General features: G+C 36.8%; 1 long non-coding RNA gene across 1 annotated transcript in view; it reads right to left on the bottom strand.

Annotated features, from left to right (window-relative positions):
* Positions 1 to 2491: 2491 nt before the first annotated feature.
* The window catches only part of LOC123603912, a 45648-nt gene continuing 21154 nt past the window's right edge, over positions 2492 to 26985 (bottom strand). The window contains exons 2-4 of the long non-coding RNA XR_006715113.1: positions 17756 to 17863; positions 11470 to 11577; positions 2492 to 2812 (exon numbers count right to left, since the gene is read on the bottom strand). This is a non-coding gene — a long non-coding RNA (uncharacterized LOC123603912). The remainder of the gene's footprint in view (positions 2813 to 11469; positions 11578 to 17755; positions 17864 to 26985) is intronic.

The raw sequence follows: 26985 nt of genomic DNA, 5'->3' as shown, positions 1-26985 counted from the left end.
AAGAGCCTAGGAAAATTGAGATTTAGAAGGAGACTGCTAAAATGTTAGTTCTCCCTGAGAACTGTGATCAGGTTGTCTATTGTTTAATTATTTTACAGGGAGCTTAGTACCGTAGCTTGAAAAAAGTAGTTATCTGAGCACTGTCTGAAATTGCTCTTGACTTCACTGGAGGGAATATAGAAAAATGGACGTCTTTCTCAGCATTCTCCTTATTAACTGCTCCCTCCAGATTTTGCTGTCTGTGGTCATTTTATATAGCAAGCATCCGAGACAATAACCAAGTTTGACAGTAATTGCAAAGGTGGAAGCAACTGTGCCCAAACCACAACCTAGGGTCAAAAGGACCTTCATCCTTCTGAAGACAAGAATCATGATATGATGCTGAAAGAGCGCTGGTGTGAAGTCAGAAGTCTGGGTGCTCTCTAGTTCCAGCTCTTTACCACCACGTGACACGGGCGGGCTACCTAATCTGGTGAACACTCTCCTCTGGAGTGTAGATGAAAACTCATATCCTTCCATGACATGGTGTTGTTTTGAGGATCAACTAAGATCACTAATATAAAAGTGCTTTGAAAACTCAGAGACCTTTAGAAATATAAGACAGTTTTATTCCAAAACTCCAGAATTTTGACGACTGACAGAAGTATTTACCTTGAAAAAATTAATGTTTCCTTCTTTTGTGTGTAATGGAAGTCTGCATGCATATTTTACCCGGTTGAAGGGACTTGTTACCCTTCCTCTGAAACTGGCAGGAGACAGTCTCAGTGCTGGTGGAGAGCAGGCTTCTCTTATCCCTTCAAAGAACCGAGAACAACACTGATATTTACTAGGGAGGTTTAATCCAATGGACGTGCTTGAGGTGGCAGCCATTGACTGCCACTAGTCATCTCCCATTCCCATAGTCATGAGAACACTTTGCAGACAACTGATGTGAGGTTCTGAGTTGTATTTGCAATGTTTCCAGGTGGCGGCTGAAAGCAAATATTTTTTGCCAAGTCTGTTGTATCATAGTAGAAAGGATTAAAAATCCCTTTGTGATACTGGATTGCAAAGAACATGCTTTTTCACATTCCATTGGTTCATTCAATGAAAATTCGTTGACTGGGCACCATGCTGGGTGCTAGAGATACAGGCCAGTGTGGTTGGGAAGTTGCTATGGAATAATTACATCCCATAGCGATACAGTTCTGGGCTGAGGTAGTTAGAGTTGGAATATATCCTCCATACCTGTGTCCTCTTACCTGGCAATTTTATGTGTCCCAGAGAGTACAGCCACAAGATGGTGGAGACTCTGTTAGCCTGACCCCTGTAGAACACATTTTCCACCCCCACTCCACCCTGCTTCTGGTCAGCATCCAGCATTGTGAAGATAACAGAAGTGAGGAATAAACTTGGGGGTTGCCTGAGGTATCAGCAAACAGTTAATTATCTCAATACATTTATTTGGAAAATATATAATAAGCAAGATCTCTGTCCTCAATGAGCTTAAATTCTAGCTAGGGACACAATGGTCACACAATACAGAAACTCCTAACATGGGACAGCAGTTTTATTGTAAAGGGCCTGCAATAATATACCAAATATAGTCTGAACAAATGATATCCTTGTACATATATATGCTACCCTTCTGTAAATGTAGGAGTTTTGTGATTAATAAAATACAAAAGCATTTTGTATTTTAGTAAAAGTTACCAAATTCATTGTCCCTTTATCATTTTGTATTTTACTTTTGCCTGTGTGATTCTTTTATTACATGTCTCTCCTCACCAGAATGTAGGCTCCAGGAATCTGTATTTATACTCCATCAAGTCCCTGGGTACTCAAAGAACGTTTGTTAAATGTTGATTAAGTATATTTTCTCAACCAACAGGTTGAGGAATTACAAATATCATGTGCTGCCCCTTGAAATTTTATAATGTTAAAAAGGTGCCCTCCTTTGGGTTGAGGTTGAGACTCTGAGGGTGGGTCAATAAATGAAAGATAAATAAGATACAGAAAAAAGACCTAGATAGAAGGGGCAGGGGACAAAGACATAAAACTAATGGGTCAGAGATAGTTAGCTATAGGATGTTATCTCTGCCTTCATCTCTCATTGTCTTGCATTGATCCATACTTTTAACATTTCCAAAAATTCTGACAAATATTGCCTCAGATGAGCATTACAATAACACACCAGGCGAGAAGTGGGGGCAGAATGGCTGCTGTGGTTCTTTTCTCTTAAGATTTTACAAAGCTGCTTATGCTTGGAAGAACAGAGCTGGCAAGGACTGAAGAGATCATCATACCCTACAAGCGTCATTTCACACTGAGGACACAGAATTCCCCAATCACTGAGGTTCCTGTCCAAGGTCATACAGCTAGATGGTGGCAGAGGCAGGACCAGAATCTAGTCTGACTCATACTCCTTCCACCACACATTGCTGTCTCTTGGTCGGGGTTAGGTTCATCACCACTCAAATGTTTGATTTGGGAGGAAAATGTGATACAAGTTATGAATTAAGGAAGTATGGATTCTAATTTATAGTTTATGTCATTGGCCTTCTATTTTCACTCAGTCTTTTAACATATATGCTCCACAAAGCTAGCAACAGCTGAAGAGTCTGCCAAAAATACAACTTTGATTGTATTAAAGTTAACATTTATCTAATTCTATAGAAGATCATAATATTTAAATGAGTATGTATTTATTCTGTTAATTCATTGTAAATATGCTACTTGCCTTAATAAGAGTGAGTAAATCTGTTCTTTCTTCATCGTTTGGGCATTCTTTCTATACAATAACTCCTTTCTGAAGCCAATATCATTGCTAATTCTGCATTAAAAAAGATAAAGACATAAAGCACAATGTTACAATAAATATCTGGCTAGCCACAGAGACACTATTTTAAAGGAAAATTGTCTCAAGACACTTTAATGCTTTCTATTGCTATGGTTGCAGAATTACTTGAGGGCACATTGCTAAGGGGACCTCTATTACATCTATTAGTGAGATTTATAAGAACACTAACAGGTAAATCCAAACCTAGCTCCATCAATAGTGATGCAGATTAATGTAATTCCTACTTTTCAACTCAGGGTTATAAATATTTAGGCAAGTTGTCTGTTATAATAAACACAGATCGTGCATGTTCTAAATATGTGTGCAAATATATGTTGCCATCATAACAAAAAGCAAACTATCACCTACAGAATAAATATTCTGATCTCAATGAAACCTATAACTTCTAGTGACATATGTGCTCTTATTGGTGAAGAAGTATACACTACCAACTAGATTTAAGGACAGGCAGTCCAAATACTTTCCAAGAACCTTCAATGCCATTGACCCATAGTCTTTGTTATGACCTTTGTAGTACGTGTAAGACCATCTGCTGGGTTCAGAGGAGCATCCGTCATTTAGTGAATGTTCCAAGTCAGAATAATTAGGAGAATATATTATATTTTCCACGTTTATTAAAGAACCAAGTTATTAATCATATGCTTTTAAGAATTTTAAAATTATGGAATAGCTTCTTTTTCCTTTCTCTATGGATTATTTTCAATATAATTTAAAAATCCTATTTTATGTTATTATTAAGATGTGATTCATGCTTGGGGTGCCTGGATGACTCAGTTGGTTAAGTGTCTGACTCTTGATCTTGGCTCAGGTCATGATCTGGTGGTTTGTGGGTTTGAGCACGGTGTCGGGCTCTGAACTGATATTGTGGAGCCTGCCTGTGATTCTCTCTTTCTGCCTCTCCTGCACACTCTCATTCACTCTTTCTCTCAAAATAAATAAACTTAAAAAGAGAGAGAGGGAGAGAGAGAGAGAGACAGAGAGAGAGAGAGATGTGATTCATGCTTGTTGAATGCTTTGGTCTGTGTTTTACCTCCAATAGCCCAATCTCACATGGCATTTTGATTTCAAAGATAGCCAGTGGTCTTGATGTTGTATGAACACACTCAAGAAAAGCCACGTTGGATTTGCAAATAAACACTCTTAAATAATCACTTGATCTGTGATCATTTTATGTGTGTTTGTATTTTTTTTGTATGCACCATTACTTTCTTTTTATTTTATATATTTTAAATATCTTGTCTTTATCATCTCTCTCATGTTGCTTCTTAAAATGTCTTAGTTTATCTAGTTCTCCATCAAGGGTATCTTGCTTTAAAATCTAGCTAATATTATGTGTACATAATATTATGTGTACTTCTACTCCAGAGGGTTTCCAACCCAGGAAAGGCATCTTTCTCTACTCATGACAATATTCCTTGCAATTCTAATCCACAAATATCTGCAAACCAGATATTTATGAATTTAGCCAGACTACCTAAATGTTACAAAGAGATATAAGGAAATGAAGTATAGCCAACTAGTTAAATCTTTTCTTACCCTTAGATTTTCCACACCTAATAATCACCACTGTCAGTTTAAATAAATTCGACTACAAAATGGATAATAAAGAAGTTCTTTCTCCAGAGTTCTTTCAAAGTACGTCTTTTTAGTTTTAAAAATATATACATCGTGCAAAAACAGCAGCAGCAGTTCCAAACCGGAAAAAATTTTAGAAGAGGAATAATGAGATATAGTGAAAGAATCCCAAATCAGTACCAGCTGCTGAACAATTAGGTTCAACTGCTAACAGGTGTGTGGAAGAGCCCATGTACAATGTTACCTTCTGTCAATGTGCCTTCCAAAAGGACTTTTGGTTGTTAAATTCCCAGAGTATTTGGACTATTTAGAACAAATGCTTTGTGTGCATATGTGTATGTGGTTATCCATCTAAGACAAAGCTTATTTTCTTTATAGACCTCTTTTTATATTGAATAGAAATCAAATATCTATATCATATAGGTCATGGAGTCATGGGGTAGGAAGCAGAGGGAGGGGTGGTATTCACAACCTGTGGTCCTTGGTTCTGCAGGTTTGCATGGAAGCCTTTTGGTATGAGAAATCCTTCAAAATACACGTAAAAAAATCTTTTGTGTTAATTCATGGATGAGGTTTCAAAGCTTTCATCAATTTTCAAAAATGTGACTCCCCTTGTCCAGTTTAAACTGGTGGAATTAAAAATATAAGAACTTTTAATTAGCCCTGTCTTAGAATTTTGGCATATTACTTGACCTTTCTGAATACATATCTTCATTTATAAAATGGGGATAGTGTCACTGACCTTTTTTGCTTTCTGGTTACTTAAGGCAGTGTTTTTCCAACTTGTGTATGCATATTAACCACTTGGGAGCTTGTTAAAATGAATATTGTTTCAGTAGGTCTGGGGTGGCACATGAAATTCTTCATGGCCAAGAAACATCTAGATGATGTTGACGCTGTTGGTCTGCATACCACACTTTAAGCGATAAAGATTCCAAACACCACTTCTCAAATTTGACTGCACACTGGAATCACCTGGGAAGTTAAAAAAACCAATGAACAATGATATGTGGGCTTTACCTCCAAAGTTTCTGATTTAATTGCCATGGGGTGCGCCTGCGCCTCAGGACTTTTTTAAAGCTTCCCAGATGCTTTGAATGTGCATTGAAGTTTGAGAATCACTGACTTAAATCAGTGATTTACAGCGCCTGACTCATGTTACACACTCCACAATCATTAGTTTCCTTAAGAGGGTCCTCAATTATTGGGGTAGGGTAATGAAAAATAAAACACTGACATATTCTTTTCAGTGGCATAAGAATTGAAAAGATTGCTAGTGACTGGGGAAGTTGAATCCAATTCTGCAGGAAATGTGCTCTGAGACCAGGGGTGTGGTTTCTTATCGTTTCTGTGTTTCATACATTTAAACAATTGGGAGGAAAGGGATAATTATACTTTAACCTCACATATTTGTTGGGAAAATTAATGTTTATAAAATACTTTGAGACTCATGGATGAAAGGGTATTCAAGACATTTAAAATATACAAAGGGAAAGAATGGATACTCTACAAATTTTCAGTAATTCGTCAAAACAAGGGTACAGAGTATTGGAGCAATAAAGGACAGTGGTGAGGGGATGTTGACCTTGGCCATGTTTTCTTTAGATATTTGGAGAAGTGACACACAAAAGTTTATATTGGTTCATTTTACTGACCCTGATAATTTTTAAAGACTTTGTTTTCTAGTAGAAGCCTAAATTTCAACTCAAAATCTAGGTTTCTAAAGTCTTCTTATCCAGGCACAGGCTGTGGGGAGCCACCTTTGACTAAGCTGTTGTTATTACCATTCCTTGCCAGAAAGAACTCCCAGCCTTTCATAAGAGACCCTTTGGGAGTACTTTAAGCAAATGCTTTGAAATTTGTAAGTGTTGATCTCATTTATGAGTGTCCAAATTCCTTGAGAGTTAAGTTCTTCGTCATTACTATAAAACATCAAATATTTGGAAAGGCCATTTATTGAGGCAGGGTCCAACATGGTGTGTGTAAAAGGGAGTGAGCTCTTCTGTGCACTGGACTCAAGTTGATGGAATGTAAAGATAGGGATGCCAGGCCAGACATCTTCTATTCTCCCTCCAGATCAAGACTCCACTCTGCTTTACCCTGCTCTTAGACCTGGAGGCTGACCTATGTGGGTTTGTGAGTGGTTCCCTTGCCTTTTGGCCTCAGGTTGAATTTGGTCAATGGGGTTTCCTGACAGAAGAGACACAGAGCAAGGAGAGAAAATTGGGAGCTATTATTCCTCTGACTCCATTCCTGATTATCCCCTTGGGCTGACTGAATTTCTTGACTAAAACTCGCAGCTTCTGTCAAGGTGGCCTGGCCCTCTCTATAGGGCACTCTCCTTCTTGGTTCTAGTATCTTTCCCTTTACCTGTTCCTTGAGATCTATGAAGATCTAATAATAGTTGTAAATCAATGGACCCAGAGTACTGCACTATTCCTTACAGCTTCCCTTCATTCTGCCTATGACTTTGTAAACAGCCTTCTATTAAACCCTCTTTAGATTACTCTTATTTGACACAAACAGAAATGCTGTGAGAGCAGGGACCTCTTCTCTCTCATTTGCTGTTGTATATTTATTGGTATTTCCTGAAGGAACAAATAAATATGTTTGAGCCTCTTCTTCATTGGCTGCATTTGTACACTTGACTTAAGGGTATTGATTAGTTAGTTATCAAGGGAGCAGCTCTGTGAGCAATGGTAGTCTCCCTGAAGTTAAATTTATCTAAGAATTAAGACCATATATAGAACTTCTCCATGTTCCTTTTATTTATACTTGTTTTTAAATTCTAAAAATTATATGGAGTGGGGCGCCTGTGCGGCTCAGTTGGTAAAGTGTAGGACTCTTGATTTTGGCTCAGGTCATGATCTCATGGTTTGTGAGACTGAGCTCTGTGTTGGGCTCTGCACTGATGGTGTGGAGCCTGCTTGTGATTCTCTCCTCTCTCTGCCCCTCTCCTCCTCTCTCTCTCTTAATCCTTAAAACAATTAAGGTATATGGAGTTTTGAAATTCTCATGATTATAGGAATTGTGCTAAAACAAATACTTGTTTTTAACATTCCTCTCACACACTTACTTCAGTAGGTTACCCTCAGACACAAGCAGAACCTTCAACAAAATCTGCTACACAGCATCATTCAAGTAAGCAGTGGGACCACATCTCTTAAACCCCATTTTTCTTAGTTGCCTCTTCAGCTTCTCCACTTCTTACTTTTTTTCTCCTTTAGCAATAAAAGTTTTATTTGCATTCTGAGATGATGATTGGCATGCTTCACTTACCCATCTTGAGATAAAGACAAGTCACATTTTCTTTGGTGCTCAAATTGAACCTCCATTTGTTTGAGTTAACCAGAAATTCTAATGTTTTCTAGTAACTCCCCTCTTAAATTTTTCTAAGGAGCAGGTTAAGCAAGTTTGTAAGTCAGGGCTCCTTCAAAGGAGCTTTGAGGCACTCATAGGGTCAAGTATCTGTGGCTGCTGGATTTTGGAGAGCCCCCTCCCTGCTGTTGCTTGCCTCCTCTTAGCACCTCCTTGCTGTTGTCGCCACAAAAAGTTTGGTTGTCCATTGCTGGAACCTGGTCTTAGGTAATTCTGTTCTAACATTTGAAGATAGCCCAGTATTATGAACTGGATTATGTGTGCCTGAATTCATCTGTTGAAGGCCTAACCCTCAGTTCCTCAGAATGTGATTATATTTGCAGAAAAGGCCTTTAAGTGGTATTTAAGGTAAAATGAGGTATGGGTGGGCCCTAAACCAATAACTGGTGTTCTTATATAAGAAGAGGAGATTGGGACACAGATGTATACAAAGACTGTGTGAAGACAAAGAGAGAAGATGGCCATCTATAAGGCAAGGAGAGAGGCCTGAAAAGAAACCGACCCTGCTAATACCTTTATCTTGGACTTCTACCCACCAGAACTGTGAGGAAATAAATTTCTGTTGTTTAAGCCACTCAGTGTTTGGCACTTGGTTATGGAAGCCCTAGAAAACTAATACATCCAGTATTTTTAAGCCCCCATGATCATGGCCAATTCACTAAGACTTAGATGGCCCTTGCAGGAATAAAATGTATACCAAGTTACTCCTTAGGCAGAGAACTCTAGAACCCAACTACTATGGACCAGCCACTTTAGTTCACATAGGTGAATTTTATAAGGCACTCATAAGAGCTTTTACCATTAGACATCTGTTGTGCCTACTCCTGACATGGCCTTTGTTCTTGGGTGAGAACACAGATTCACCAATGTTCAAAATACCAGTGGGACTAGAACTTAGATATGACCCCTTGAAGATGGGGACTTAATTCACCAACTAGTTTTTTTTTTTTTTTTTTCCTGTTGCCATTACTAATATTGTTAAGCTTCTATTTCTTGGACTCTAGATCCCAAAAGAAATATGTTCTTTTTCCCCAGCCTTGAGGCCTGCCCTATTTTCTGCTCTAGGGTTTATCATTACCCATGATGACAGTGTGAGTGCATCCATGTTCTTCAGGGAAAACTCTCACTCATCAAAGTATGATTGTTTGATACCAGTGTAGTTCCTAAGGTATATACTTGTCATAGACTTTAAATTCCGCATTTAAAGGTACTTAAGGTCCACAGTGAAAATGCATAAAATCCTGCATTTTGTCCTACTTTTAATCTGGGAAATCTAATCTAATAATTCCAACTTTTGAAACTGATGCTTTTAATGGGTCCCAGATACATTAATTAAGAAACATTCTTAGTTATTCTATCTTTGCACGCTACTTCTCTACCATGTACTTTCTTCTTATCCTATGGAATTTCTATCAGATGATTGTTTAGATTCTCAATTTATGCACCCTAGAAATTAACTGCTCTTTTTCTTGCATTGTCACATTCTGAGTGAACTCCTCAACAATGTCTTGTAATTTATTATTTTTTTGAAACTTTCTAGTCTAGAGTATAACAAGGCCATTGATTTTCTTGTTTTAATAACTATAATATTCATTTCTAGGAATTTTTGTTTTATATTCATTTGTTCATTTTCATATCTTTTTTTAATCAAGGAGAATGTTCCTTATCTCTTTAAGGTTTCTAAAATATCTCTATTTTAAAATTGTTTTCAGATTGCTCTCTAATTTGGTATTGAAATTTCCAATTGGTGATGTGGTTGGCTTCATTTTTTGTATTATTTTTTGCTATATGGTTTGCACCTTGGGTGTGCAGGCTAATCGTGAATGGGATTCTCACCCCCACCCCCACCCTCTTCTCTCTGGACATCCCTATCCCTGTCTAGTGATTGTGTGAGTGTGTCCAACCAGCTTTGTAGGAACCTGTTTCCTCTAGCTAAGACCCCAGGTCCATACAATGTAAGGGCTAGTACACATTCTGTGGCTGACTAATGGACAGCTTGACTTGGAGCCTGACTATGAGGCTGCGTCTGTGTCACTCTGCCTTCCTAGTCGTTGTATTATTTTGTGAGGGCTGTGATAAAAAAGAACTGCAGATAAGGTGGTTTAAACAAGAGAAATTTATTTCCTCACAGTTCTAGAGGTTAGGATTCCAAAATCAAGTTATCAGCAGGGTTGTTTTCTTCTAAAGGCCTCTCCCCTTGGCTTGTAGACAGCCATCCTCATCAAATGTTTTCACATGGTCTTCCCTAGTGAGTGTGTCTGTGTCCTAATCTCTTCTTATAAAGATAATAGTCATATTGGATTACAGTCTATCCCAATGATCTCATTTAAACTTAATTATCTTTTCAAAGACCCCATCTCCAATCATAGTATGAGGTACTGGGTGTTAGGCCTTCATCATATGAGTTTTGGGAGAACACACTCAGCCCAGAACAGGCAAGATCCTTTACATAAGCTGTAACCTCAGAAAATATTAGGTTTCAGCTTTTTTCAGCTTCCTTTCATGGGCGTGGAAACCTATATTGGCTCTGTTTTCAAGCAAAGAGACAGACTTCAACCCCCACATCCAAACGGATTTAGTTTCATTATTCCGTGGGTCCCAAAGTCCTGGTTGTCCCTGGCCGGTTTCTACATACAGAATCTACTGTGACTGCCACTTTTGCCCCACTGCCTTCTTTGTGCTTAGCTCATTTTGCTTTGTTTTGAGCTTAGCTATAATTTTTTATCTTTCTCTTACTATATCTTATCTATCATTTTTGTAGTTTTGGATTGTGGCAAAGAGTTGTCAAAGCATGACTTAATAGTATTATTATAATGGGGCACCTGGGTGGCTCAGTTGGTTAAGCATTTGACTCTTGATCTCGGCTGAGGTCATGATCTCATGGTTTGTGAGTTCGAACCCCACATCGGGCTCCATGCTGACAGTGTGGAGCCTGCTTGAGATTCCCTCTCTCTCTCTCTCTCTCTCTCTCTGCCGCTCCTGTGAGCATGCACGCTCTCTCTCTCTCTCTCTCTCTCAAAATAACTATATAAAAACTTAAAAAAATAGTACTATTATAATGGTTCTCAAAATTATTTTTTAAAGAGAAAAAATCTTTTTGAATCCAAACATTCACAGGAAATACAAATGTGACTATTTGATCAAGTCTGTAGTTAGATGTATATTGAGATATTTTACCAAACCAACATGATTACTAATAAACATTAGAAGATTAACTTTAATCCAATAATTTTCTTCCAGATATATATCCAGTTTGTCTACATAAACAATAGTGCAATTTAAAATTTTCAAGCATAGCCCAATTTTAAAACATTGCATAATGTAGTCAGTTATTTTACAATTTGAACAACTGGGGCACAAGTCATTTTGGAAAGTTTGAATTATTTATGCTAATGGGGGAACATTGACAAGGGTAATGCAAGAATGGTAAATTGCAAATAATTTATATTTTGTTCTGCTCTGTATTTCTGTACTCTATTTAATCCAGGTGTTTGATGTGTTGGGAGTTTATACCATTTCCATTCAAATGATGAAAACACACTCTGAATATCTGATTTGAAAAATTCCCCAGCTTCCTATCCTGTTTTATCATTTGCCAAAGTCTTTCTTGTTACTGATTCCATGCTCAAGAGAGATGCTGGATTGGTTCTGACTGATTCACAACATCTGGAGCTCACCTTATCTCTTTCTAAGCTCATCCATGGTCTGACTCACATCATCCTTAAGGAGCATATTGGAAGGTAATGATGTGTTTTGGCTTCCATGGTTTTATGCAATGTCTGACTCTAGGAGGAAAAGAGAGAAATGTTCTAAAATCCTGCAGAGGCTATATGTAAACTACTAAGTCAGTAGAACATAAAGCTTATTGTATCCTCTGTGAATAATCCACAAAGGGGCTAATTCATGTATAGATATGACTGCTAAATTGCTGAGAGTTTATTGTGATGCTTTTGACAAAGACTTTAAATTATTGTCAACCTGCTTCAGTTCACCTGCACAATGAAAGGAAAAAGACAAGTGAATAAAACCATACATAGAATTACTATGATGACCACAAACATTATATAACATCTTGACATGATTTACCACTTTCTGATCACAAACCACTGACAGGCACCTTCTTGGACATAGAAGAATGACTCTACCTGACTCTCTCAAACAGTGTATAATCTTTGACCTTGATCTACAAAAATTTACCAATATAATGTATACTCTTACAAATACATATTGAGCTCTTATTATTTCTCAGAAATATTCTAGGCACTGAGATACAGTAAGTGATGAATAAAACCAGACTTCTGTCTGGGAGGTGCTCAGAGCTTGATGTTTATGTTTTCGAACTGAAATATGACCAATCATTTGGAACCATTAATAAAAAAGCAACCTATACAATGCTTTTCTATAAAAATGCTTATTAAGTGCTTTCAGATCTGAACTTTTGAATTCTAGCCGAACTACTCTGATGTATATGTAGATGAGTTATGGTCAATTTTTCTGACAGAATTTTATGATTCTGATATTTTTCTGTAACACATCGGTCAAGTCAGTGATAGATATAATGATTGTGTAAGTTAGAGAATCAAAGAAATTACCCAGACAAGTTAGAAGAAAAAGATATAAGGAAAATCAGATCTCCTTACTCAAACTCAAGGGCCCATTACTCAGATTCACAGAAAATTATATAAATTTTCATTTTGCTTTATGCATATGGACAAAACCTGGGAGAAAAAATTGACAAGACAGAGAACAATGAGTTTTCAATTTTTCTAATGTAAATAACTACTTTTTAATAACCTTATTAGTTTTATTATTCAACATTATGCCAATAATTTACCATAGTAAATTTGTGCCATAAAAACAGTCCACGTGGACATTGGTTTCTGAAGTTAAAAATGTTCAGCCAAATTTAAGAATGGGCTGACCAAAGTTTGCATAGAAATTCTATGTGGTTCTGAAATTGTGTATGTGGATTTAGAATTTGACTTGCAATTAGTACTTTTTAGGATATTATGTATGTAAAAACTTGCTGAAAAATATCATATATAGCTTTGCAGATCATAAAGTTTCTCCAATTATTTGGAATTAAACCTTAACTCAATGTTTCTCAAACTGATTTTTAACTCTTCTGCTTCAGAATCATTTGGCCAGATGCCTAGGTTCCACATCAGACTGAACCCTGGAATCTATATTTGAAATAAACTATCCTGATGATTCTAATGCATACTAAAGTTTAACCTCATCATTTCATAAGGCACTTATTTTTTGAAATTGTCTTCTGGCTTATATATAACTTATATTGTTTTATTCATTAAAAATGTTAACTTCCATTTAGGCAATTGAAAAACATCAAAGAAAATGTTCATTATTGAAGGATTTTTTACATATTAAAGAGCAGTTCACTTGTGAAAAAAGGCTGCCTAACCTCATCCATATTTTACCAATGCTGGCTAATTCTTATTTTCATAATTTTTAATTGTTTACTTACGTTTGAGAGAGAAAGACAGAGAGAGAGAGAGAGAGAGTGTGTGTGTGTGTATGTGTGTGTGTGAGAGAGAGGGGGAGGGGCAAAGAAAGAGGGAGACACAGAATCTGAAGCAGGCTCCAGGCTCTGAGCTGGGGCTTGAACCCAGGAACCCCGTGATCATGACCTGAGCCGAAGTCAGACACTTAACCAACTGAGTCACCCAGGCACCCCAATTCTAATAATTTAATTTGTAAAATATGACTTTCTAAACTAATATTAGAATTAACCTCTTAAAACATGGGAGTATTTTCCTTTGACTTGTGTAATAAAAGGGAAATGATCTTTAATATGTACATTTGACTAGAGTGATTAACGTTATAACTCATTTGTTTTTCAATTACATTCCTTTGTTACCCAAATAAATCTTGCAGCCTCAGTTGACACAATTTCCAAAGAATCAAATATTTTTTTTAAAAAGTGTCCAGCCAACAAAGACAACTAAAGAATTCCAATGTCTACCTACTTCCTTCATAGTATTTTGAAGAGAATTTCTTAATTAGGTTTCTAAAAAGTCCTTCCTAAATTCTCCAGTTCTCTTGCTACCCTGAAGTTGTTACTGAACATCCCACATTACGAATTTGAAACCAACAAACATAATTATCTTCTCCTCCTTCCTGATTCTTTCTATTATTTACATAGATATAGTCTCTGCAAATATTCTTTTTCTCCTCACTTGTATATCATGATTATTGTAAGTCAGAAGATCTGAGGACCTGACTGATAGATGCTCTCTATTACTTACTTCTAATACTTGCTTCTAATGTGAATAAGAACTGACTGAAAATATGATTATACACCTGGAAGTTTTGATGGTGGTTTGAGATTTAAAAATTCCATTTCTATCAATATGCCCTTAATATTACTGTTATCAAGAGAAACTAGCTGTGTGAATTCTCTAAAATAAAAAATATATTTTTTAAATGTTTTTTAATGTTTATTTATTTTTGAGACAGAGAGAGACAGACAGACAGACAGACTAAGAATGGGGGAGGGGTAGAGAGAGGGAGGCACAAAATCTGAAGCAGGCTCCAGGCTCTGAAGCTGACAGCACAGAGCCTGATGCGGGGCTCGAACCCACTAAACATGAGATCATGACCTGAGCCGAAGTTGGACGCCCAACCAACTGAGCCACCCAGGGGCCCCAGAAAAACATTTTAACATTTGTAATTTTGGCACCTAGTAATATAAAATTTTGTGGTGTATAATTTCAAAATCTACTATGATATATGATGTGTAATTAAATATGAAATGCTACACAGTATGTATTCATTGTTGATTCCAGGCCACCGCAAAAATCTTTTCATGTTAATGTTGGTACTTTCACAGTTAAATGTGATCGAAGTACCATGAAACCATATATGGACTTCAGATTTTTGCCACAGGGAAATTTTTATTACATGCTTTGCCTTCAATTTACTTTAATAACATTTAATAATAATATATTGCATTATGTAGCACCTTTTAGCCAAGGATCCCAAGCACAATATAAACATTAATTCTTAAAACTTTCTAGAAGATTAGTAAGTATTTTTAAACTCATTAAAATTTTAATAAAAATATAAACACATGCTATAGCTGAAGCTAACATATTAAATGACTTAGTTTGCTAGAGAATAGAAGCTTTACAGTTTTAGCTCCTGGATTTTGAAATTCATTGTTTATTAAAAATAAAACAAAAGGGTTTTTTTTTTTCTTAGTGCAATGTAATACATATTCATTGCAGAAAAATTTAGAAAGTACTTAAAAAATATGAAAAAGAACTTAAAATTACCCACTCTATAACATAGAGGTAAGCACTCTTAATATTTGGTATACTGTCTACAAAACCTCTTTACATGCACATGTACAAATATACTTTTAACATCATATTATCATTAAACATACGTGTGCATTTTCCCACCTAATATTTGTAGCATTTTCTAATATTTTGAAGTATTTTTGAATTTATGATTTTTCAATGACTACATAATAAACATTAGGTGAATACATAATGATTTATTTAACCATTCACATACCTTTGGATGTTTAGGCTATTCCAGGTTTCCAAGATTATCAGTAATCTGGTAAGGGCCATCCCTATGCAAAACATCTTTATCTTCCCCTCTGTTTATTTCTTTAGAGTATATTTTACAAGTGGAATTATTGTGTCAAATGGCATTAAAATAACCTTAGCTATTTGTATGTGTTAAGAATTCAGTTTCCAGAAAGATTTTACTGTTTTACTTAACTATTTGTTAAATCTTTTACTTACAAAGTTAAAACTGGGTTTAAAACTCATGATAATGGGCGCCTAGGTGGCTCAGTAGGTTCAGCATCTGACTCTTGATTTCAGCTCTGGTATAGTGAGATGGAGAGCCCTGTGTTGGGCTCTGACCTACATATGGAGCCTGCTTGGGAATCTCTCTCTCTCTACTTCCCCCAGTTTGCATTCTCTCTCTCTCAAAAATAAATAAATAAATATTAAAAAATTAAAAAAAAAAAAAGATCTCCTGATAAAATAATCTGAAGCTAAAGAAAAATAAGATAAAAGCACAATGATTAAGAGAGTTGGCTTTGGAGTCAGTCATTCTGAGGTTTGAATTTAACCTGTGTGGCTTCCGGCAAAATAATTAATTTTTAAGTCTCAATTCTACATCTGGAAATTGGGGATTATAATGCCTATTTTATGGAGTTGCTATAAACTTTAAATAAAATGAGATATACAAAGCAATTAGAAAAATTCTGGAAATTTCTCACTAGTTAAATGTCTCTTCTATTCCCATGGATGTTAAAATTTACTTATATGCTGACAAATCATAACAATACAACCCCAGGTCACTGTTTTCTGAGTTTCTGAGTTGCATATCCAGTTCCCTACTTGACATCTTCATTTGAATGTCTCATAGGCACCCCAGTCATAAAACCTCTAAAACTCTAATATTTGATATATTTTTTACAAGTCTTACTTAATGCATATAGGCAAATGTATTTTGTTTTACAATATCAGGTCATTATGAACTGTATTTTCAGGGTTCTCCAGAGAAACAGAGAAATCTATGTCTATAGAGTGAGAGAGAGAGAGATTTTTAAAAACTGGTTCATGTGATCATAGGGCTGCCTAGCCCAATATGTGCAGGGCAGTTTGGCAGCCTGGAGACACAGGGAAGAACCAAAGTTATGGGTTGAGTCTGCTGGCAGAATTTCCTTTTCCTCAGAGCTCACAGTCTCTTTTTCTTAAAGCCTTCAGTTAGATTAGATGAGAGACTCAATTACATTATAGAGGATAATCTGCTTTGTTCAAAGTCTTCTAATTTAAATGTAGGGAGATGGTGGAGCATGAGGACCCTAAGCTCATCTCCTTCCATGGATACAACTAACATCCACATCAGTGTAAATAACCCAGAAAACAACCTGAATACTGGCAGAGCAGACTCTCCACAACCAAATGTAGAGAAGAAGCCACATCAAAGAGGGTAGGAAAGGTGGAGTTCTGACCCACCAGACTGTCTGCTGAAGGGAGGGATACCAGGGTCCTGGAGAGGGGAAAGAGACAGACTCTCATACCCTGGAACAGGAAACCCAGCATTTGGTTCTGAAACCAAAAGGGCATAATTTTGCAAGTTCTTACAATCTGTGGGGCTTAACACCTGGAACTTTAAAAATCAGCAGGCTCAGCTCTGAGAAAGCCAGGTGGGTGAAAGGAAACCAAGTCCCTGCCCTTAAAGAGACAGCACAACAAGCAATCCAGAAGAGATACAGCATAGAAGCAGCAGTTTGAAAAATGTCCAATGTATATGGGAGGGAGATTTGTTTACTAATCTCAGTGCATGTGCTGGAGATCTTTGGGAGACTTCTCTAAGAACAAAAGAGCTGTCTGGAGCCATTTCCCTCCCCTGCCTCCCAGCCTAGAAGCATAGACACCTGTGGGAACAGTGCAGTGCCAACACTCTCTATCTGAATTGCTAACAGGGAGCCCTGTGTTCACTGCCCATGTGTTCTCCTGTGGACACGCCCCCCTCCAATATGCCGTTGGCCAGAGCCCGTCTTGCATGGTGGCACAAGCCTGGCAATGTGTAAGCAGCCTGACAGGAGCCAGCACCACTTCAAAGTGATTTCTGCCCCAGGGAAAGGGGAAGATAACCACACACACCAATCTGATTGCAGTCCCAGCAGTGAGCTGGGGGCAGATATTTGGTTTGACTGCAGGCCCTATCAACCAACAAAAGCTTCTTAGGGGACAACACAAGGGAAGCACCCTCCAGTTTGGTGTTATCTCATCTCTGGCAAATGCCTGGTCTGACTCAACTCAAGCTCAAGGTGGCCCAAGACTGGCCCACTAACAACACAGGGACCAAACTCTGCCCAAAATAGGCAAAAAGAACCATTGCAGCCAATGGGACTGAAAGCAAAAGCATCTCAGTCACAACAGCGAGCATACATAACACACAAAGGAGACATACCTGAAGCACCAGCTCCTGGTGAATAGGGGATATTGCACTGTAGGGCACTACCGGACCTCTTCTTCAAAAGGCCATTACTTTTAAGAGCAGGAGATGTAGCTGACTTTCCTAACATAAAGAAACAAACACAGAGTTAGACAAAATGAGGAGACAGAAGAATATGTCCCAAATGAAAGAACAGGACAAAATCACAGCAAGGGAACTAAATGAAATGGAGATAAGTAATGTGTCTGATAGAAAATTTAAAGTAATGGTCATAAAGATACTCACTGAACTTGAGAAAAGAGTGGAGGACCTCAGTGAGACCTTTAACAAAGAGAGAACAAACATAAAAAAGAACCAATCAGACATGAAAAACTCAATGAATGAAAGGAAAAATGAACTAAATGGAATAACTAGTAGACTAGAGGAAACAGAAGAATGGGTTAGTGACCTGGAGGAGAGAGTAATGGAAAACAGTCAAGCTGAACATGAGAAAGAAAAAAAAAAAAAAAAAAAAAAAAGAAAAATGGAAATTGACTTAGGGACTCAGTAACACCATAAAGCATAATAACATTTGCATTATGGGGATGCCAGAAGGGGAAGACAAATGAGAAAATTTATTTGAAGAAACAATAGCTGAAAACATCCTGAATCTGGGGAAGGAAACAGATATCTAGATCCAGGATGCACAAAGAGCCCACAACAAAATCAACTCAAGGAGTTACACACCAAGACACAGTAACTAAAATGGCAAAAAGTAGTGATAAAGAGAGAATTTTAAAAGCGGCAAAATAAAACAGTTACATAAAAGAGAAACCCTGTAAGGATGACAGCTGATTTTTCAGCAGAAATTTTCAGGCCAGAAAGGAGTGGCATGATATATTTAAAGTGCTGAAAGAAAAACAAAACAACCTGTAGCCAAGATTACTCTATCCAGTAAGGCAATCATTCACAAAGAGATAAAGGGTTTCCAGACAAACAAAAGTTAAAGGCATTCATGACCACTAAACCAGCCCTACAAGACATGTTAAAGGGGACTCTTTGAATGGAAAGGAAAGATCATAAGCAGGAGTAAGAAAAGTAGGAAGCACAAAAGCAGTAAAATTAAGTATATCTATAAAATTCAGTCAAGGGATTCACAAAATAAAAGGATGTAAAGTATGACATCATATACCTAAAAGGTGGACAGGGAAAGGAATAAAGAATGGGTTCAACTTTAAGTGACCATCAACTTAATATGGACTGCTATATGCATTAGATGTTGTATACAAACCTATTACAACCTACCACAAATAAAAAACCAGTAACAGATATGCAAAAAATAAAAAGAAAGGAATCAAGTATATCACTAAAAACAGCCAGCAAATCATGAGAAAAGGGAGCAAGAGATGAGAGAACAGAGAACTACAAAAACAACCATAAAACAAGTAACAGAGTGGCAATAAGCACATACCTATCAATAAGTATTTTGAATGGACTAAATGTTCCAATGAAAAGACACAGGATGACAGAATGGCTAAAAAGCAAGTCCCATCTATATGCTGCCTACAAGAGACTCATTTCAGACCAAAAGACACATGCAGATTGAAATTGAAGGGGTGGAAAAGCATTTATCATGCAAATGGAAGTGAAAAGAAAGCCAGGGTAGCAATGCTTATATTAGAAAAAAATGGACTTTAAAATAAAGACTGTAACAAGAGACAAAAAAAGACACTACATAATCATTAAGGGGACAATCCAACAAGGAGAGATAACAATGCAAGAGTGTTTCAATATTCACAATATTCACAAATGAATCCATGTGACACATCACATCAACAAGAGAAAGGATAAAAACCATTTGATCATTTCGATAGATGCAGAAAAACGTTTGACAAAATACAACACCCATTCTTGATAAAAATTCTCAACAAAGTAGGTTTAGAGGAAACATACCTCAATATAATAAAGGCCATATATGAAAAACCCACAGCTAACATCACATTCAATGCTGAAAAACAGAGCTTTCTGCCTAATATCAGGAACAAGACAAGGATATGCACTCTCACCAGTTTTATTCAACATAGTACTGGAAGTCCTGGCCACCACACTCAGACAAGAAAATGAAATAACAGGCATCCAAATTGGTAAGGAAAAAGTAAAACTTTCACTATTTGCAGATGACACGATACTATATATATAAAACCCTAAAGACTCCACCAAAAAACTACTAGAACTAATAAATGAATTCTGTAAGGTCACGGGACACAAAATCAATATACATAAATTTGTTACATTTCTATACACTAACAATCAGTAGAGAGAGGAATTCAGAAAACAATCCTATTTATGATTGCATCAGAAATAATAAAATACCTAGGAATAAACTTAAACAAGGAGGTGAAAGACCTCTACTCTGAAAACTATTAAGCACTGATGAGAGAAATTAAAGATCACTCAAACAAATGGAAAGATATTCCATGTTCATGGATTGGAAGAACAAATACTGTTAAAATGTCCATACTACACAAAGCAACCTACAGATTTAATATAATCCCCATCAAAATACCAACAGTATTTTTCACAAACCTAAAGCAAACAATGGTAAAATTTGTATGGAACCACAAAAGGTCTAAAATAGGCAAAGCAATTCTGAAAATGAAAAACAAAACTGGAGTTATCACAATTCCAGACTTCAAGGTATATTACAAATCTGTAATGATCAAAACAGCATTGTACTGGCATAAAAATATACACATAGATCAAAGGAACAGAATATAAACCTACATTATATGGTCAATTAATCTTTCACAAAGAAGGCAAGAATATGCAATGAGAAAAAGACATTCTTTTTTTTTTAAGCTTTATTTATTTAATTTTGAGAGAGACAGAAAAAGCACAAGTAGGGAAGGGGCAGAGAGAGAGGTAGAGAGAGAATCCCAAGCAGGCTCCACACTTCCAGTGCCAAGCCCAATGTGGAGCTCAAACTCATGAGGTCATGACCTGAGCCGAAACAAAGAGTCAGACGCTTAACTGACTGATCCACCCAGGCACCCCGAGAAAGATGATGTTTTTAATGGTGCTGGGAAAACTGGTCACCTACACGCAAAAGCAAGAAACTAGACCACCTTCTTACACGATACAAAAAAATAAACTTAAAATGGACTAAGGACCTCAATGTGAGTCCTAAAACTATAAAATTCCTAGAAGAGAGCACAGGCAGTAATTTCTCTGACATAAGTGAGAACAACATTTTTCTAGATATGTCTCCTGAGGTAAGGGAAATAAAAACAAAAATGAACTATTGGGACCACATCAAAATAAAAAGCTTCCACTCAACAAAGGAAACAAATCAACAAAACTAAAAGACAACCTACTTAATTGAAGAAGGTATTTTCAAATGACATATCCACTAAAGGGTTAGTATCCAAAATAAATAAAGAACTGATACAATTCAACACCCCAAAACCAGGTAATCCAATTAAAAAATGGGCAGAAGACATGAACAGATATTTCTCCAAAGAAGACATACAGATGCTCAACACCATTCATCACCAGGGAAATGCAAATCAAAACTATAATGCACTATCACCTCATAGTTGTCAGAGTGGCTAAAATGAAAAAAAAAAAAAAATCAAGAAACAACTACTGTCAAGCATGTAGGGAAAAGGGAATGCTTGTGCACTGTTGGTGGGAATGCAAAATGGTGTAGTCACTGTGGAGAATAGTATGGAAATTCCTCAAATGATTAAAAATAGAACTACCATATCAAGCAGTAATTTCACTATTAGGTATTTACCCAAACAATACAAAAACAGTAATTTGAAAAGATACATGCACCTCTATGTTTACTGAAACATTATTTACAATTGCCAAATTATGGAACCAGCCCAGTATCGATCCATAGATGAATGGATAAAGAAAATGTGGTGTATATACATACACACACACACGCACGCACACACACACACAAATGGAATACTACCCAGCCATAAAAAAGAATGAAATCTTGACAATTGCAACAACATGGGTGGATTTAGAATACAAATAAGTCAGTCAGAGAAAGACAAATACCATACAGTTGCACTCATATGTGGAATTTAAGGAACAGAACAAATGAGCTAAGGAAGAAAAGGAGAGAGAGACAGACTGAGAAACCAAGAACCAGACTTTTAACTCTAGAGAACAAAGTGATGGTTACAAGAGGGGAGGTGAGTGGGGGGATGGATGAAATAGGTGAAGGGAGTTAAGAGTACACTTACTGTGATGAGCACCGTGTAATGTACAGAATTGTTGAATCACTATATATATAACACTATACTGGAATATATATATATAGTTATATGTTATAATATATACATATTATATAATTATATATATAATATATAACTATACTGGAATAAAATAAATAATAAAATAAAAAAGAAAAGGAATACCCTCATAGAGAAATGATTCTATGACACCAACAGGCAAACCACAGAAGAAATATAAATGGATAATAAATGTATTAAAATATTCAATCTCACTAATCAAATAAACGTTAATATGCCATTTTCATCCCCCCCCCCCCAAAAAAAAAAACCTTCATAGCTATATCTAAACTGATTTGGTCACCGCCAAATATCTGGACACCATAACCTAGCCAAGCTGACACATAAAATTAACCATCACACTAAATGTATGCATACTAATTACTAATTAAATGACTCCTTATTCCCTAATCTTATGCTTTTGCAGTTTTCACCAACTCACTATAGCCTCTCAGCATTTATCTACCTGTACAGGTCAGCATACCTAGAGCTGATGGTCTTCTCCCTTATAACCATATCAAATCTTTTATTAAGTTTTATGTATTTCACTTTCTTTTCTTTTTTTTTTTTTTTTAATTTTTAAAAATGTTTAATTTTTGAGAAAGAGACAGAGTACGAGTAGGGTAGGGGGAGAGAGAGAGAGAGAGGGAGGCACAGAATCCAAAGCAGGCTCCAGGCTCTGAGCTGTCAGCACAGAGCCCAACCTGGGGCTCGAACTCGTGAACCGTGAGATGATCATGACCTGAGCCGAAGTTGGACACCCAACCGACTGAGCCACCCAGGCACTCCATATGTATTTCACTTTCTAAATGTCACTCCAATCTAGTTCCTTTTGTCATCCACTGCTACTGTCCTTGTCCAAGCCACCACTGCCTCTAGTCTAGACTATTGCACTGTTGCCCTACCCAGTCAATTTTCAACCTGGCAAGCCAACTCATCTTTAAAATTCCATGTTTTTACTTAAAAAACGTCTTCAAAAGTTTATATAAAAATAAAAATTTGATTCTTTACCATTACCTACAAGGCTATTCATGCTCTGGTTCCTGTCAACTCCTCTGAACACATCTCTTGCCTTTCCCCCTAAACTCATCCACTCATTCTCCAATACTGCTGTCTGCTTTAGTTCCTGGAAATTGTCTCACTCTTTATTGCTTGAAGGCCTTTGCATAAGTTATTTCTTCTGCAAGTTCCCTTGCTCCCTAATTCTTTGCATGCCTAGGTCTTTCAAATTCCAAAGTCTTAGTTTAAATCTTACACTAAAAGCAGCTTTCCCTGGATATTCTACCTACAGCTATCCTTCGTACAGTACCTTATTCTTTTTCTCATTTAAGTGGCCACAGTATGTTGTGTTTAAATATACATTTAGTTGTTTACTGGATGTCATTTATACTAGTCTTTAACTTCCATGAAGGCAGTATGGACCATGGCTTCTTGATTCACTGTGGTACATCCAATGCCTAAAATACTGCATGAAGAAGGCATTTGTTCAGTATTAACTAGATGAAATAACGAATATAGACTTACTTAGTAGGTAAAAGCTGCGAATTTTGTGAATATTACTTTATTTGGAAAAAAGATTTTTGCAATGTAACTGAGACTCGCAGGATGAGATCATCCTGGGTTATCCAAGTGGACTCTAAATCCAGTGACAAGTGTCCTTATAAGAGATAGAAGAGGAAAAGACACAGACACACAGACGAGAAGTCCATGTGAAAATGGAGGCAAAGACTGCAGCAATGCAGTCACAAGGAATACCAACAGCTACCAGAAACTGGAAGAGTCAAAGGACTCTCCCTCAGAAGCTCCAAAGGGAGTATGGGCCTGCTGACACCTTGATTTTGGACTTCTGGCCTCCAGAACTATGAGAGAATAAATTTCTGTTGTTTTAAGCCACTCAGTTTGTAGTAATTTGTTACAGCAGCCCGGGGAAACTAATGCAGTGGTCAAGAGTCTGTTATTAAAGACTGAAAGTTTCTACATTCTGGAAGACTAGCATTTTTAAATTTTCAGCAACCTTTTAATATGAGAATGTTCACAGCATTAAAGCCATTAGGGGGCAGCTGGGTGGCTCAGTTGGTTAAGTGTCCAACTTTGGCTCGGGTCATGATCTCATAGTCCATCAGTTCAAGCCCTGCATCAGGCTCTGCGCTGACAGCATTAAAGCCATTAGAAGTGTTACATGTGTAAAATTCTGACATTCCTAATTCAGAATATAAACCACTGTATTGTAATAGTCATTATCATCACCACACACACAATATTACTACCTATTAGCTGAGATGAAGGCATGTTGGCATTTTTATCTCTTTATATCACTGATTCCTAGTTTTATAGACTTTTCTTCCCTAAAATAAATGCATCAAATATAATTATAAAATGGGTTCCATTTTTCACTGTGCATACAGGGAGGTTTAAATAGATTTAGCCATAAGTTGTAATGAAACAATAATCATCACTATTTAATACTTACAAGAATCTAATTTTTGCTAATTGTACAAGTAAGAAAGCAGAGGTTCACAGAGATCCACAGCACTACTAGTCAGTAGTAGAGAGTGGCACTTGGACAGGGGTCAACCTAACTATTCTGTGTTCCAAGACACCATAATCCATGTAGTGGATGCTATGTCTCTTCTATAAGTCATTTGAAGTGACTTGAAAAATCCATTCATTTTATTTTGTTAGAAATTCAATGTAATAGCTCCTCTAAGGACACATTCTGATTTGAAAGAATACCTAAGCACTAATAGCAAAACTTCTGATATGGGAAGATATTTTTAGGACATTCCTATTGAATTAAAGCCAATCTAGGATATGAAATTGCTTACTGTGCACACATATAAGGTTGACCCTGAATCTGTAGGATGTGACTCACTTGAAACAGATGGAAAATTGAAATCTAGGCTGACTATACAGTTTTATTCCACTAATCAGCTTCATATATATTTGTGTGGAACATCATCTGTTCTATTCAGGGGGAGGAGCTTAGAGACATTGTGTCTATATTATAATGTGGGCTGCCAAAGACCCTTATGTGATCTGTGGCTGCACTGATTAATGCCGCATAGCTCAATGATGGGAGTGTGAGAGCCTTCTACGCTTCCAACCATTGATGTTCTCTTAATCAGTATATTTTTCTAATGGTTGAAGCAATAACCTCACCTTGCCAATCCAAAATCTTCTTTGTAAAAAAAAAATATATATGATTTGTGTTCAAATTTTCACTTTGTTACTTACCAGCAGTATAACTTGAGCAGATGAACCAACTTCTTGAATTTTGGTTCCCTTATTGTTAGCATACTGATGAAAAAATATCCTGGTGCTGTTAAAAAAGGTGGGGGGGGAGGCCCAAACACACATGCATTGCCTAATATGTATTATGTATTCAATTCATGTTAATTTTATTTCTTGAACCATTCAACAAATATTTTTTTAAAACCTGCTATGTGCCAGTCAGAAAGAAAGGATCATCAACTTGATGTGGGTGATGTGGAAATCTAATCAAAAACTTTTAGATGTACCTATCCTTTCTGTTGCTATCTCTAACAACCCAGCTCTGGGGGAGGTGGAGAAAATTAACTGGATTTCAATGGTTTCAGTGGAAGACTGGCCCAGTAGGCTGCCATCAGAAGCCCCAACGCCCTCTCTTTGCCAAGCCATCAGTGGGCACTGCTCTGGAGACCAACTAATGAAGAGTGTTCAACGTCACTTTGTCAGTAATGCTTTTTGACAGCTGTCAATTCTTTGAGAAGTCTAAATGGACAAAAAACTGTCTGTGTAGGCCAAATTATGTGGGATCAGAGACAGAGTTGTAAATGACACCTCAAATCACCTACCCATGTCAATGTAATGAAATTGGAAATGGTACTAAAAGATGTTGGCTGGCTTTATGTTCTGATAGCAGTTTTTGCTTTAATGTTCTTCTTTGGTCAATGTTTTGGCTAGCTATAATTCCAACCCTCTATTTTGACTAAATCATATGATTATATCTTCTTTAGTTACATACATAACTTGGCCAAAACAAAAATATTTACATAAATTACTAAAATTGCTCTGTGACAATGGGAAGCTCAAAACTGACAAACCCCAATAGGTATACATTACTAGAAGGTATAGAGTTGGCTTGTCAAGAATATCAATTGAATGAGTAGGGCATACATTTAACGAAAGAAGAAATAAGAAGTCTGGTTCCTCTGGGAGTTTGCAACATAACACTGGCATGAGGAAAGTCCCATAAACATATACATAGCCAATGATAACTTTTTCAAGGGTAATGAGTGTTATTAGAAGGATAGGATAAAAGCAATGTGAATCTGGGAAGGCTTCATGGAAAATGTGAGTTTTGAATTAGGGTTTGAATGTTTTGAAGGGATAAGGCTTGGCAGAAAAATTGTTTTGGGCAACATAGGCAATGAAAATGTCGTAGGCAATCTCTTCTCATTTTACACCCTTTCTGCATCCCTAGGATACATCATGATTTCAAGCACTTCTTATATATTGAATATTTCCAAATTTGCACATATAACGCAGTAGATCCAACTGCCTACTGATATATTTACTTGCCTTCTCCAGAAGATTTCTAAATGCAACCTATTTAAAACAAAACTTATCAGTATCCCCCTCCCTATTCCACTTCCATATTGCCTCTCTCAGCGAGGGGCATTACTATCCATCTATTGGCCTAAATTTATGGCCTAAATCTATAGGCCATCTATTGGCCTAAATTTATGACTCATTCTTGACACATCTACTCCCTTACTTCTACTTTCAATCAGTGGGCAAAGTCTATCAACTTTACTGCAGAACTACTTCTATTAATTACCTACCTTTCTCCACCCTCACAGCCATACTACTAGTCCAAGCCACAAGCAAGAACCTCCAAATTTGTCTTTATGTAATCACTCTTGTCCCTTCCAATTCATTTTTTAGCTTTTACCCAGAGTGATCTATAAATGCAAATCT

This window comes from Leopardus geoffroyi, chromosome A1, assembly GCF_018350155.1.
Source record: "Leopardus geoffroyi isolate Oge1 chromosome A1, O.geoffroyi_Oge1_pat1.0, whole genome shotgun sequence".
NCBI classification, from domain to species: Eukaryota; Metazoa; Chordata; class Mammalia; order Carnivora; family Felidae; genus Leopardus; species Leopardus geoffroyi.
The sequence above is the reverse complement of the archived record's forward strand: the minus strand, read 5'-3'. Positions and strand labels throughout refer to the sequence as shown.